At 30.3% G+C, this 12240-nt stretch overlaps 1 protein-coding gene across 1 annotated transcript in view; it reads right to left on the bottom strand.

Annotated features, from left to right (window-relative positions):
- The window catches only part of LOC129969920 (protein bicaudal C homolog 1-A-like), a 57102-nt gene that overhangs the window by 29292 nt on the left and 15570 nt on the right, over positions 1-12240 (bottom strand). The window lies entirely within an intron of this gene.

Raw genomic sequence — 12240 nt, 5'->3', positions numbered from 1 at the left:
ACTTTTGGAAATATCTAATTTTATGAATAGAAATGAGATTTTGAAACTATTGAATGTTTCTCATTTTAATTGCAAAATAATTTAACTGATGAAAAATTGCTTATATCAAAAATAATTTATAATAGAAAAGCTTTGATATTAAAAATTTTGGATTACTTCAATTTTCGTTGTAAATATTCATTATAATATAAGCTCTTTAAAATTTGATCACAGTTCTTTAGTATAAGAAAGATTTAATGAATGACTGATTTAATTAATTAAATAATTAACTTTTTAGTAGTAAACAGCAAGGAAATTTTCATCTCTCAATGGAAGTATCAAATAATATAGATAAGTTTAAATTTGCGTTTTGCAAAATAAAAAATCGAATACTTATTTAGGAAAAGAAATTTCTTTTCGTTGACCGATTTCGTTAAAAATTTGCAATATATCCAACATTTTAACATGATAAATATTCCGAAGACAATGTATCAAATTTCATTTAATTCGCTTATTGTGTTTGTTGTTATCGCATTCATATAGAAATTAAAAAGGCAAACAAATAGACAATGCATAAACTGACAAGATTTTGTTACAAAATTTAATTTTGAACGGAATAACAATTTTCGTACAAAAATTACAAACCAACATATATATTTAATAATGTAAAAACATGATGTTATTTTGGCTAGAGGTTTTTGAAACGATTTGAAGACAACAAATTACTGAAGCTTTAAAATGCGTAGGCAACAAATTGGGATTAATCTTTTTTTTTTTTTTTTTTTTGGAGTCGACTTTCACAGTATAGCTTTTGAAATATCTATCGTCTGCTAATGTAGTTTTATTCTGGAGTCGGCTTTCAGTGTATAGTTTTTCCATTATCTATCGTCTGCTAATGTAGCTTTATTTTGGAGTCGGCTTTCAGAGTATAGCTTTTGAATTATCTACCGTCTGCTGTTATAGTATTTCCCTTGAAAATCACAGTGTTACTGCCTAACTGTTGGTTCAGGGATAATTTCTGGGATGACAGCCTTTGTAGCTAAAAATTCCTAAATCTCCCTCATTCAAACAAACAAACAGGGATAATTTCAACTAATTAAAATAAGGTTATTAGAAAATAATGCAGAAGGTTGTCACATTTGGCGATTTATCGCCAACTAAAGTTACAACTTGATTTCCAAATTATACTATCTCTGAATTCTTACGAATTGTCTAAATTAATTTAAGTCATTAACGAGTTTAAACCGGTTTGAAACAATCATGAGACTATCAGATTACTCATGCGTAGATATTTAGAAAAACGATGGGTTTTTTTTTTTTTCATCTCAAAATCGGTCGAGCTCCAAAACTTTGTTTGCCAGCTAGAAAAATTGAAAATGAAAGTTTTAAAAAATTATCATTAGAGAGAAGTCTCGTGATTGCTTCAAACGATTTAAAGTGGTTAATGATGTAAATTAATTAAGAGAAAAAATAAAAAATAATAATGTTCTCACATGATAACTTGAAATTTGCGATAGTAAATTTCCTTTTTCCATCTTTTTTTAAATTTTAACCACGTTTTTTTTTTTTCAACGGACTGGTCCAAATTCTGATACCGACTCTACAATTAATTCTTATGAAACCTCACGTCAATTTTCACATCGCTATTTCTTTCTGTTTTTGAGGTATAGCGTTCACGAGCATACGGGCAAGCAAAATAGATTTATTGTAAACGGATTCAGTCGAAATTCGAATGAAATCAACAATTTTATATTAAGAAATTATATTTTATCCATTTAGGTAGCTGCGTTTACTAGCTGTCAAACTACATATTTTTTTAAAAAATTACCGCCTTTAGCGACCAGCATTTTGCTCAGATTTTTGATTTTCTGCCTTGTTAAATATGAATGTGGCATGCATATTTCTTTTAAATTTTTACTTTGTTACTTAATAAGATCAAAAAACGTGAATTTAATCGAATGATTCAAAACAGATAATAACGCGTGCAGATTAAAAAGTGTATAGACCGAATTTACCGAATATATTTTTACCGAAATATAAATGGAAGAAAAAATTCTATTTTAGAATGAATGTCTAAAGAAGGTATTTTTTTAAATTTCAATTTTAATATTGGCGAAGGCAAATGAAAAATTTTTTGGAAGAGTTTGAATTTCTTAACATTAAAAATTGTTACAAATTGTGTATTACATAAAAAATAAAGAACACATTCGCATTAATGATATTGGTATCATTAAAAAGGCAACTTTCTGGATTTTAAGATAATATGAAAACCATTCTTATAAGATAATAGTTTTGGTAAATATGCACGTCAATTTCCTAAGTCATAGCGATTATCCCATCTGGCAATGGTTAATTCGATTTCCGCGTTTTGTTTGACGTCTTTTATTATTATTATTATTTCTTTCGCTTCGCATTTCCTCTAAATAAATAGTTTTGAGTGAGTCTTATGCAGAACATTTCTATTAAAAACTTTTAATGAAGCAGTCTGAATCGTTAGTAATGATTCATTTACATTTGATTGTTGCCATTCAACAATACGTAATAGTAGCTATTTCTAGCGATTTGTTAGTGTCAAGGAGATCTAAAACGTGGAGATCAACAAAATCTCAAAACCGAATTTTGACAACTTATTTTGACTCCATATAAACAAGAAAGTTCAGGTTATGATCCTCACCGTTTGTTCTGCATTTACAAAAATTTTAAATCCAGTTTCAATGTTTTAAAAAAAATCACAACCGACTTTCACAAAACATTATATAATTTCATCAGAAAGGAAATCTTATTTTATTGTACACTAGTTTCAACTCAGTATTTTTGTTTATCGAGATAGGTTTTCATGAATTTAAAAGACTGCATTCAATTTAAAGTTTAATCAACGAACTTTTAACCTTTTAAACCGTTTTCAATTACAAATCTGATTGATATTTTTTAAAAAGAGCGTTATGTAAAATAAAGTTTAGCAGTAATAAAAGGATCGTTATGAAAAGAGCATTTGAATCGGATCGCCAGCAGGCTCCATCTGGACGCCTTAGTTCCTTTGTTTCATAGAAATCTGAGACAGCAGATCAAAACACTATCAATGTAGTTCTTTCACTGTTCTTTTAAGAGAAGAGAAATCATAGAATGGGGATATGGAGAGATTGCAGCTATTTCTACTTCCTCATAATTCTTCATAGCAAAAGCTCAGATTCATACATTCCATTTTCCAGGACTTTTACAAAATTAAATATAATTTTTATCGAAATACAGTATGCTCTTACCTTTCGATTTAGGATAATACAAACTAGTAAATTACGTCAAAGATTAATGCAACAAAGATTCAGATAAAAGTGAAAATTAAATATATAATAATTATATTATATTAAATAGTAAATAATAATCATAGATAATATTATAGTATATTAAAAGTTTCAAAACTTTCAATGACTGAAACATGCATTATATTAATTATAGTCATTTTTTAATATGAACTTTTAAAAACCGCCGGGAGAGGACCCCCCCCCCCCAATACTTTCTTGCATTCTCTCTAATAAAGGTGCCAGCCATCCCAGAGAACATTTTACATGGCACTGGCGTACAATAGTTAAGAAATATTAACCTTTGGGGTGAATTTAGCATTTTTACTGAATTTATCGTGTAACTCTTGGAAAGCATTTTTTTTTTTCATGAAAACATAATTGATTATAGATTCTATACCTTACGTATACGTATATGTCCTAGCTACATTCGTTGCTGCATAGAAGAGTAACCATAAAATTTTAAACGCCCAAGCTGAACTTGGGCTTGCACAAATTTACCAGTAACTCGTAACCGCATCGTACTCGAGTTTACGCGTTAAGCGATTAATACCTGGGCTGCGGTTAATAGTAAACGAAATTCGGTATTGTGGTTTAGACACGTTATTCCTATTCAATCGAAACCAAAATTTGACACATAACTTCAATTGCAGTCATAAAATGACGTACCAAATTTTATACGTGTAAATAATATATATATTTTTTTTTCTTTGAGATATCGCGTTTTTATGCTTCTGAAAGTACAGATCAACTATAGATGTTAATTCTGCGTAACAAAATTTATCTACATAGCTCTCTCCGTTTTGTAAATAACTACCTTGTTAAAATTATATTCAAACAGGTGGCCAGGCAATTTTTCTGCGCGGATTTTGCTCAAAATTTGGTAGAAATCTACAAATTTGGTATAAAGATCATATACCAAATTTCATTCGTCTAAATCGAAGCATTTTTTAGCTGCCTTTGTCACAGACGGACGGATATTTTCCAAGAATATGTTTTTCGAATTGGTTTCGTCAAAATCTCGAGTTCGAATTTTTTGACGATTACTATACTTTCTCCACGCTACATGTACGAGAAAGTAATAAGTCATTTACATTTGTCCATCTTAACTTCTTTTTTTTATGAAAAAAAAGTGTTCCAATGAATTGATGAATAGCTATCAATACTTAAAACAACTGGATTCTCTCATTAAAGCAAATAACAAATCCGCTTGCCTACTATTTCTAAAATTAAATTTGTATAAATTTTGACATAACAGCGGTATTAAACAAAGGTGTGTTTTTTTCCCCTCCCTCCCGTCATTTTAGTTAGATGGGGAAAGTCTCGTTATTAATTTTGGTCGGGAAAATATCCTATTCGATCAGTAAAAATGAGCAATTATTCTTCAAATTAAGTTTTACATGCCGCTTAAGAACTATGGAAAAATAATTACGTCAGCCATTCTGGAGATGAGGAAATTACCAACGACACAAAAATATAATCACCTTTCATTCAAAGTATCTTGCAACCATAAACAAGGTAAAATGTTAAGTTAAATTTTTCCAACACAGTAGATCTTTTAATAGCAATCCAAATAACAATTCTGATTGTTCTTAAATAATGCAGAAAACATGACCATATAAAAATCTAGCGATTTTAACCCAAATGAGTCACCAGCATTCATCCTGAAATTACGAAAGCACCGGTAAAGTCAGCACCAGCCACTCAGAAAAAATCAGTAAACAAAAATTATTGAAAAACTTATTAAGATTTGAAAACGTTTCATTAAAATTTCAGCCAAACATTTCCTAGCGCATGGAAAAAAACATAACAATCATTTTATTTCATATTATGAAACAAACAGCCATGGATACAGTAAAAAATAATGAGTGCACTAACTAGAATGTTTCCCCCCCCCCCTCTCTTTAGCTAGAATATTTCACAAAATACAGGCTTTTTTAAACTCTTCTCATTCAAGAATCCCTTTAGAGTAAATAAATTTTTAAAACTCTCTGCTTTACGATAAATATTTCTTTTTTATTTAATTTTGGATTAACTTGCGTTTCTTGCAGGAGGGAAAAGGGGATCACAATAAGATTAGCTGCAGTTAAATGCTATAAGACAAAGAGTAGTTTCGTTCGTTCAGTGCCGGTCGAATCAAATGAATAGATTTCAAAGAAAATAGTTACGGCAACAAATTTTATCGGAACCTTCCGAGTCGAGATCACTAATTTCTTGAAATGTAAATTTATTTACAATTGTTAATTGGATTCACTCGTTATTTATGAAATTTACTGTTATTTCTATTCATATGAGAGTGCAAAGGACATCCAAGTGATATTTTGTCTTTTAAATTAATAGTTACTTAAAAGTAAATACAGGCCTAGAGCAACAAAAATTCTATAATTCAATGCACGAGTTTCAAAGTGTCAATTCAGAAAAAAAAAAAAAAAGGTTAAAATTTTTTTGTTTACCCATATTTAAAAGGAAGGAAAATACAATGGAACAGTTAATTATTCGAATCCCAATTTCTTAGAATGCTTTAATGGTTAGAAAAACTCTGCAAACCTTACCTTCAAGAATAAAGACAATAAAAAGTAAGTTACCGATGCGATAATTCGATGTTGGCGAAACGCACAGACACGGCGACTGAGGAGTTAAATTAGAGCAAATGAGGGTTTAAATGAGAACCATTATGAAGAAATCTCGTCACATACCCTTTCAGAAAGAAATAACCTTTTTTCATCAATTTTCCATATATTCGATTATCTGAGGGTGTGGGGGTATAGATTGATTTCTCCACTTAAATATTCAGAGCTTCATACGGCATTTTAACAAGAACAAGAGTAGATTTATTTTATATAAAAAAGAACAAAACAAAAAAGTAACAGAAAAAGCAGAACTAGATCTTGCGATTTTGGAAAGAAACATTAAATTCTTGCCGGCCAAATTACATAGTGAGTAGTGATACAGCGGTCCCCACAAGGGTATGCAAATCTATTACAATAATTGGAGAGCCATTGTATAGTAATGTGTTTGTGACCCACTATAATTCCATTCACTCTCACTTGAAGTGGTGATCACCATAGGATTTTTTTTCCCCCGCTATTTAGTATAATATCTCATAAAAATGTTTTAAAGTCATCACTGCTTTAACTTAAGCGATATCAGTTCAAAACTATGCCTCACTATTAGATTGCCAAACACTTGAGTTAAATTATTCATATCTCAAGTATCACGAACAGCAGAATACAACACGAACTGAAAGGAGAGGGAAGGGGGGAATCTTTCCGGAACATTTAACTTTCTTGAAAACATGCCTACAAATGAGAGGAAATAATGGTCCTCATCGCATAAAACACTGCTCCGACCATTCCATAAATAATCGTCCAGACAGAAATAAGCAAAATAAAAAACAGCTTTCCTAAATTGCGGCTTTTTCATCAGTGGACGGCAATGAAAAGTCCAGATCAAAGAGCTCGTTTGTTCGGGAAAGGCGACACCAGCCAACAACGAGGTTTCTGAGCAAAACCCACAGAAACACTCGACTGGGTGGCATGACGCATCCGTCGCCAAATGAGAAAATTACCTTTCGGGTGCCAACAGAGGAGTTCTCACAAATGGGATAAGTACTCGCAATAAAAGAATCCATCATTCATAGACTAAGATTTCACAGCAGTAACACAGTAGATTCCATTATGTAACGTGTGCAGCCACTGACTACATGATAAATCTTTCTGATGACAGATGGTTTAAGTAAAAAATGGATGCATAATAATATAGAGTTTCAAATGAGTTAAAATGTTTTGTGCACCGTTTACAGAATTTTTTTTTTTTTTTTTTATGTTGGTAGTTTCATTTCTAATTTGATATCGAAACTACGACATAAAGGAGATAAACTGGTTTGTCACATCACGGCGATTCTTAATTGGGTTTCAGAAATAACATTGTCAGAAATAGTCATCTCGATTCAGATATTTATGTTACAATTTTAAGAAATACAGTATTTAACCGTTTGAATACAAAGGAATGCTGTTTAAAAGTTTGTTTGTTTTTCTCGTAAAACGCAATATTTATGGTCTAATTAGATTACTACTTCTTTTTTTCAAACAAAAGCAATCAATTTGACGTTTTTGGTATACTTCTAAAATCCTTACTCAGTACTCAAACGGTTAACAATTCAAATGTCATTTATTCACCTTTTCGCTCAATTTAACATTACCGTAACATAATTCAAAACATAATTTGCTGTAAAACTTAGGAAAGGAACAGAATAAAGCTTTTATTGGTTTCATGTACTTCGTAAGAGGCCGAAGCACATTCACTGGTCGTCTCTTCATATACAACCTTGAAGTGCTGTTTGAAATATACCAACAGTTAATATAGATAAAATGAATTTCAAGCATAACTTTAAAAATGATTATTATTCTCATTATAGTAAAAAATGTTAACTTCATGAATTCAAAGATGACTTAATGAAATTTGAGTAAAATGGTAGCATTCAATAAGTGCGAAAGGTTTAATACAATTGTAACTCTCTAATAATGCCAATGCACCAACCCCCTCGAACTGTAACACTCTCCAATAATGCCAGTGCGCCAACCTCCTCGCCAATCCAAAGTACGGCAGTACGGTGCTAACTGCAAGACTGAGAGCATATAAACCTACCGACTTCGAAAATTAATTATGTTAAGGTGTAAATTTAAGTTTTGGCTAAATGTAGAATTGTTGTTGCGTAACTGTAAGTGTAATGTATTATATAATTGGATGTCTATTAAATACTTTTAAATTGTTAGACTGTTTTCATGCATTACTCTTACACAATAAGTTAAATAACAAAATTTTTCTCTCATTCCAATACAGGGCACTCCAGATATCGATAGAGGCAGTCAAGCCGATAGTAAATCTCAACCCAAGATTTGCATTGGCCATACAGGCTACTATAAACCTGGTTATTTTATCATTTAAAACTAGAATGCTTTTGCCTATTCATAATAAAAACCGAGTAAGAGAAATCCAAAGATTCCCTTTATTAATGATTTAACTTTAATCATTTCAGTAATTTTATTTTATTAACAAGTCAATTACGGCCGGTAAAAAGTTTCAAAAACTAGTCGTATTCCCATTTAATTTGAGAGGTCTAGCAAATAAATAGGTTAATACCCACCTATAGGACAACGTAACTTCATTATTTATAACAGCAAATTAAGTTTGTGATTCAAAAATTAAACAAGCTATAAGAGCATATAAAAATAAGAAAAATTCAAATTAAGAAAAAAGCAAGATGTAAACAAGAAAAAATAACCTTAAATGCTTCAGTGCTCATATCTCTACTCAAACTTTTCAAGGTTAAGGGCTAAATTCATCAGACCAGTTCACATCAACTTATTTATTCATACTGAAATCCCCAATAGAGACAGTGGTCTTTCTTTATAGAATGGTTCGAAGGCTCATAACCTTTGAGAAAAGACGGATAGAATAAGATATGTTTATTTGTAACAAGATACGGACTAATAAATCAATTAGAAACTGATCTCCCTGTACGGAGTAAGGAGCATACAAATGAAGTCGTTGTTGAAATTTTATCCATTTGCAAAAGGAAGTAATCGTGTGACTTGTCGAACGAAAACTGACACAGTAACAGTGTTTAAACCGACCTTAGAGTTCACGGTTGAAGTCAACATGATCCAAGGGTTATGTTTACAACAAAAGACTTAAAATCTCAGCTATTTATATAACAAGGTTATACAGATCTTATTAAATCAAAAATAAGCATCGAAAGCATACAGAATAGCAAATCTGTTATTTTATAAATCTGAATTTAATATCGTCAAACAATACGTCAAATAGATTATGATTCTAATGATGAGTTTTATTTCGTTTACGGATAATCATTCAAATCAAATGCTATGTAAATAGATTACTACAATTACCTGGCCCACGAAAATATTTTCAACTTCAACGGAACTTGAATGACGATAATAGTGTATATTAATGTCAATAACTGAATAATGTTTGGGCATTCCTGTTTTAAATATTTCATTTTACAAGAGCACTAAATCAAAAATTACTTAATAACCGATTAAGAAGATCAGTATTTATAATACTTTTCTGTTTCTCTATTCTAATAACACAGAAATTATACATCTGTTTGAAGTACATGACAAAATTTACACTTAAATGGAATGACATTTTATATAATTAAAAAATAATCCCAGGCAGATTAGATAATCTAGGTTATGGATAAAGTAATGAAAAAAAAATGAAGTTCTATTCTAAAACGTTATTGATTTAATTAGTAATTAGGCAAAACAAATAAATAAATTGAAAAAACTTAAAATTATATTTTAAGAGGGGGGTTGAGGGGGAAGGAAATGTATGAATTAAAAAAACATCCAACATTTGATTGCGTGTAAAAAAGTTTTTATTCATATCGGTACTCCGTTTCGAAGCAATACCAGATATATTTTGGAAGGGTCTCGTCATTCTAAACCACAGTCAGATAACGAGGACGACACCTAAACTGGCATTTTCTCTATCCAAGGGAAAATAAAATTCAATTAACCTCGACGAATTCAGGGTGCACCAGAACCATTTACACTGCAGGTCTTCCACAGAATGGGGTTTTGAACTCGGAAGTCCCCGGTTTCTTAGCCGAAATGTTACCATCAAGAGTTGACGACCGAAAATGTTCTAAGTACTGAACAAAGACATTGGTATTCAAAAACAGCTCATTTATTTATTATCACTGAGCTCTAATAATGACTGCTTATAACAGTGAGATAGTAATGAAAGCACAACAGGTGGGGGAAAATGGAAAAATTGCGATTTAAATTGATGCATTGGTACTTGATAATGTTCAACGCATGCTGCATTTTTACAACTTAAAAATAACAAGTGCAATGCACCAGAGTAGTTGAAAATTCTTACCGAAAAATATTCTATAAAAAATAAATTTAAGAACCACACGGTTTTTCCTCTGGAACAGAAACTCATTGCCATTTTTAGACAAACTCTTCCATAAAAACTTAAGTTTTTTTATGTTTAGAAAGATAATGCAAAAAACGGAGGGGGAATCTCGTTCAATTTCTTTTTTATATGATAAACGAGACAAGAACGTAAAAAAAAAAAAAAAATCTTGCTTTAACTCGTATATAACTAATTAGTATCCTTTATTCAACGGAAGTCATTAGGAAAGATCCGAGAAAAACCATTGATCATTTTAAATGATAAAATATTTATACCTACATTTATTACTTTAACATGCTCAAAAACTAACCGATCAGATATTCGGCAGCGAAAATTTCAGATATTTAATAAATAAACCACCAGTCTGTTATCGTTCAATCCACTATCGAACAAACAAGACCAAATAAACCTACCGCGGATGTGCTCTCGCGATCGGTTTAAGAAAGGGGGGGGGGGACTGTCAACAGTTTTCCAATAAGTCGAGATAAATGAGCTGATAACATGTTAAGTTTACGTAGGACTTGTGTTGTGACACTCCCAGAGCATAGAAAAACTGCATTAGACATACGGATATTTCCTACCGGATTTTTGTCGTTATATAAAATTGAGCAAAGAGTTAGAAAGTTTCCGTGTCATTCAGTCTCGGCTTTCGAATTTTTATTTCCCTCGCAATAAAAACAAAAGTATGCTTAAGAAATCTAATAAGTTGCTTACATACCGAAATATTGGGATTTTCAATTACTATTATTTATTTATCAGAATCAATGGAAAAATATTTTTTTACTATCGGTTATTTATAAAACTTCAAAAAAACAACAAAAATACACAATAGAAAGTAATTTTGATGCTGCAACTTTCTTTCCTATATTTTTGGCAAATTTAGACAAACATTCATTTCAACACTCAGGTATGCTTTATTTTTAGACAATTTTTTTTTTTAAGTTGTCTAATAAAATTGATAAAATACGACAAAATAAAATTGCTAAAATTAAGGCAATGAAATGCAGACATTCATTCATATCCAATCAATATTTTTTTTAACTTCCAAGATTTCGTTGGGGGGGGGGATATTTCGCACTTTTTCCCTCCTTTCGTAAAAAAAATAAATAATAAATAATCTTAGTTAAAAAATATTTCAGCAAAAGTGCAACTGTATAACAAAAAATATTTCAGCAAAAGTGTAACTGTATAACTAAAGAATAATTTATAACTAAAAAATTTATTCGTGCTTTTAATCTAGCTCTGACATTACAGTTATAAATAGTTATTACATAGATATGTAGTTAATATAGTTTCAAAAAGTTATATAAATATAAGCATTAATCCCTAAAAAGCGAGCTGCGAAAAATTTAAAACTAAAACATTCAAACATTTTTTTTTTTTTTTTTTTTTTTGCGAAAATGTTTTGAGTTGCATCAATAATTCACAAAATTATAAATTTTAGATATAAAAACGCAATAAAATATTTGATCAAATAAAAATTAAATACTTTCACCATTAACGTTCTAATATGTCACTACTTATTACTTCTACTACTGCAACTACCAGATGCTATTTGTACACAAACTTACTATTAAGTGTTTACTTCTTATGAACCAATGAAACTTGGCTTCATGAATTCGAAGTATTATCACATTTTAACAAATAATCAGTCATTTATTAGTATCCAAACTGCTTTGGAAATTTTAACAAGATTATTCTTCTAATATTTAATACATGAATTAACAACAATTAAACGTTTTAAATAAACAAATAATTAAAAATCTTATTCTTTAACAATAAAAATATTACGAAACTAATGCAATCATTATAAAATAATGCTAAACATCACTCAGTTATTGACTTTAGTAAGTTACATTTAACTCTTAGGGACCCCCCCCCCTCACACACACATTTTAAGCAGCAGAGAGGCCCGAAAACTGGTATGTTCTTAAATTATTTATAAATACATAGGTTATTAAATTTCAGTAAGATAAATAATTAAGAGCGGATTTGCAAAATCACAAGAATTATAACT

This window comes from Argiope bruennichi, chromosome 1, assembly GCF_947563725.1.
Source record: "Argiope bruennichi chromosome 1, qqArgBrue1.1, whole genome shotgun sequence".
Classification (NCBI taxonomy): Eukaryota; Metazoa; Arthropoda; class Arachnida; order Araneae; family Araneidae; genus Argiope; species Argiope bruennichi.
Note: the sequence above shows the minus strand (reverse complement) of the source record. Positions and strands in the feature narration are given on the sequence as shown.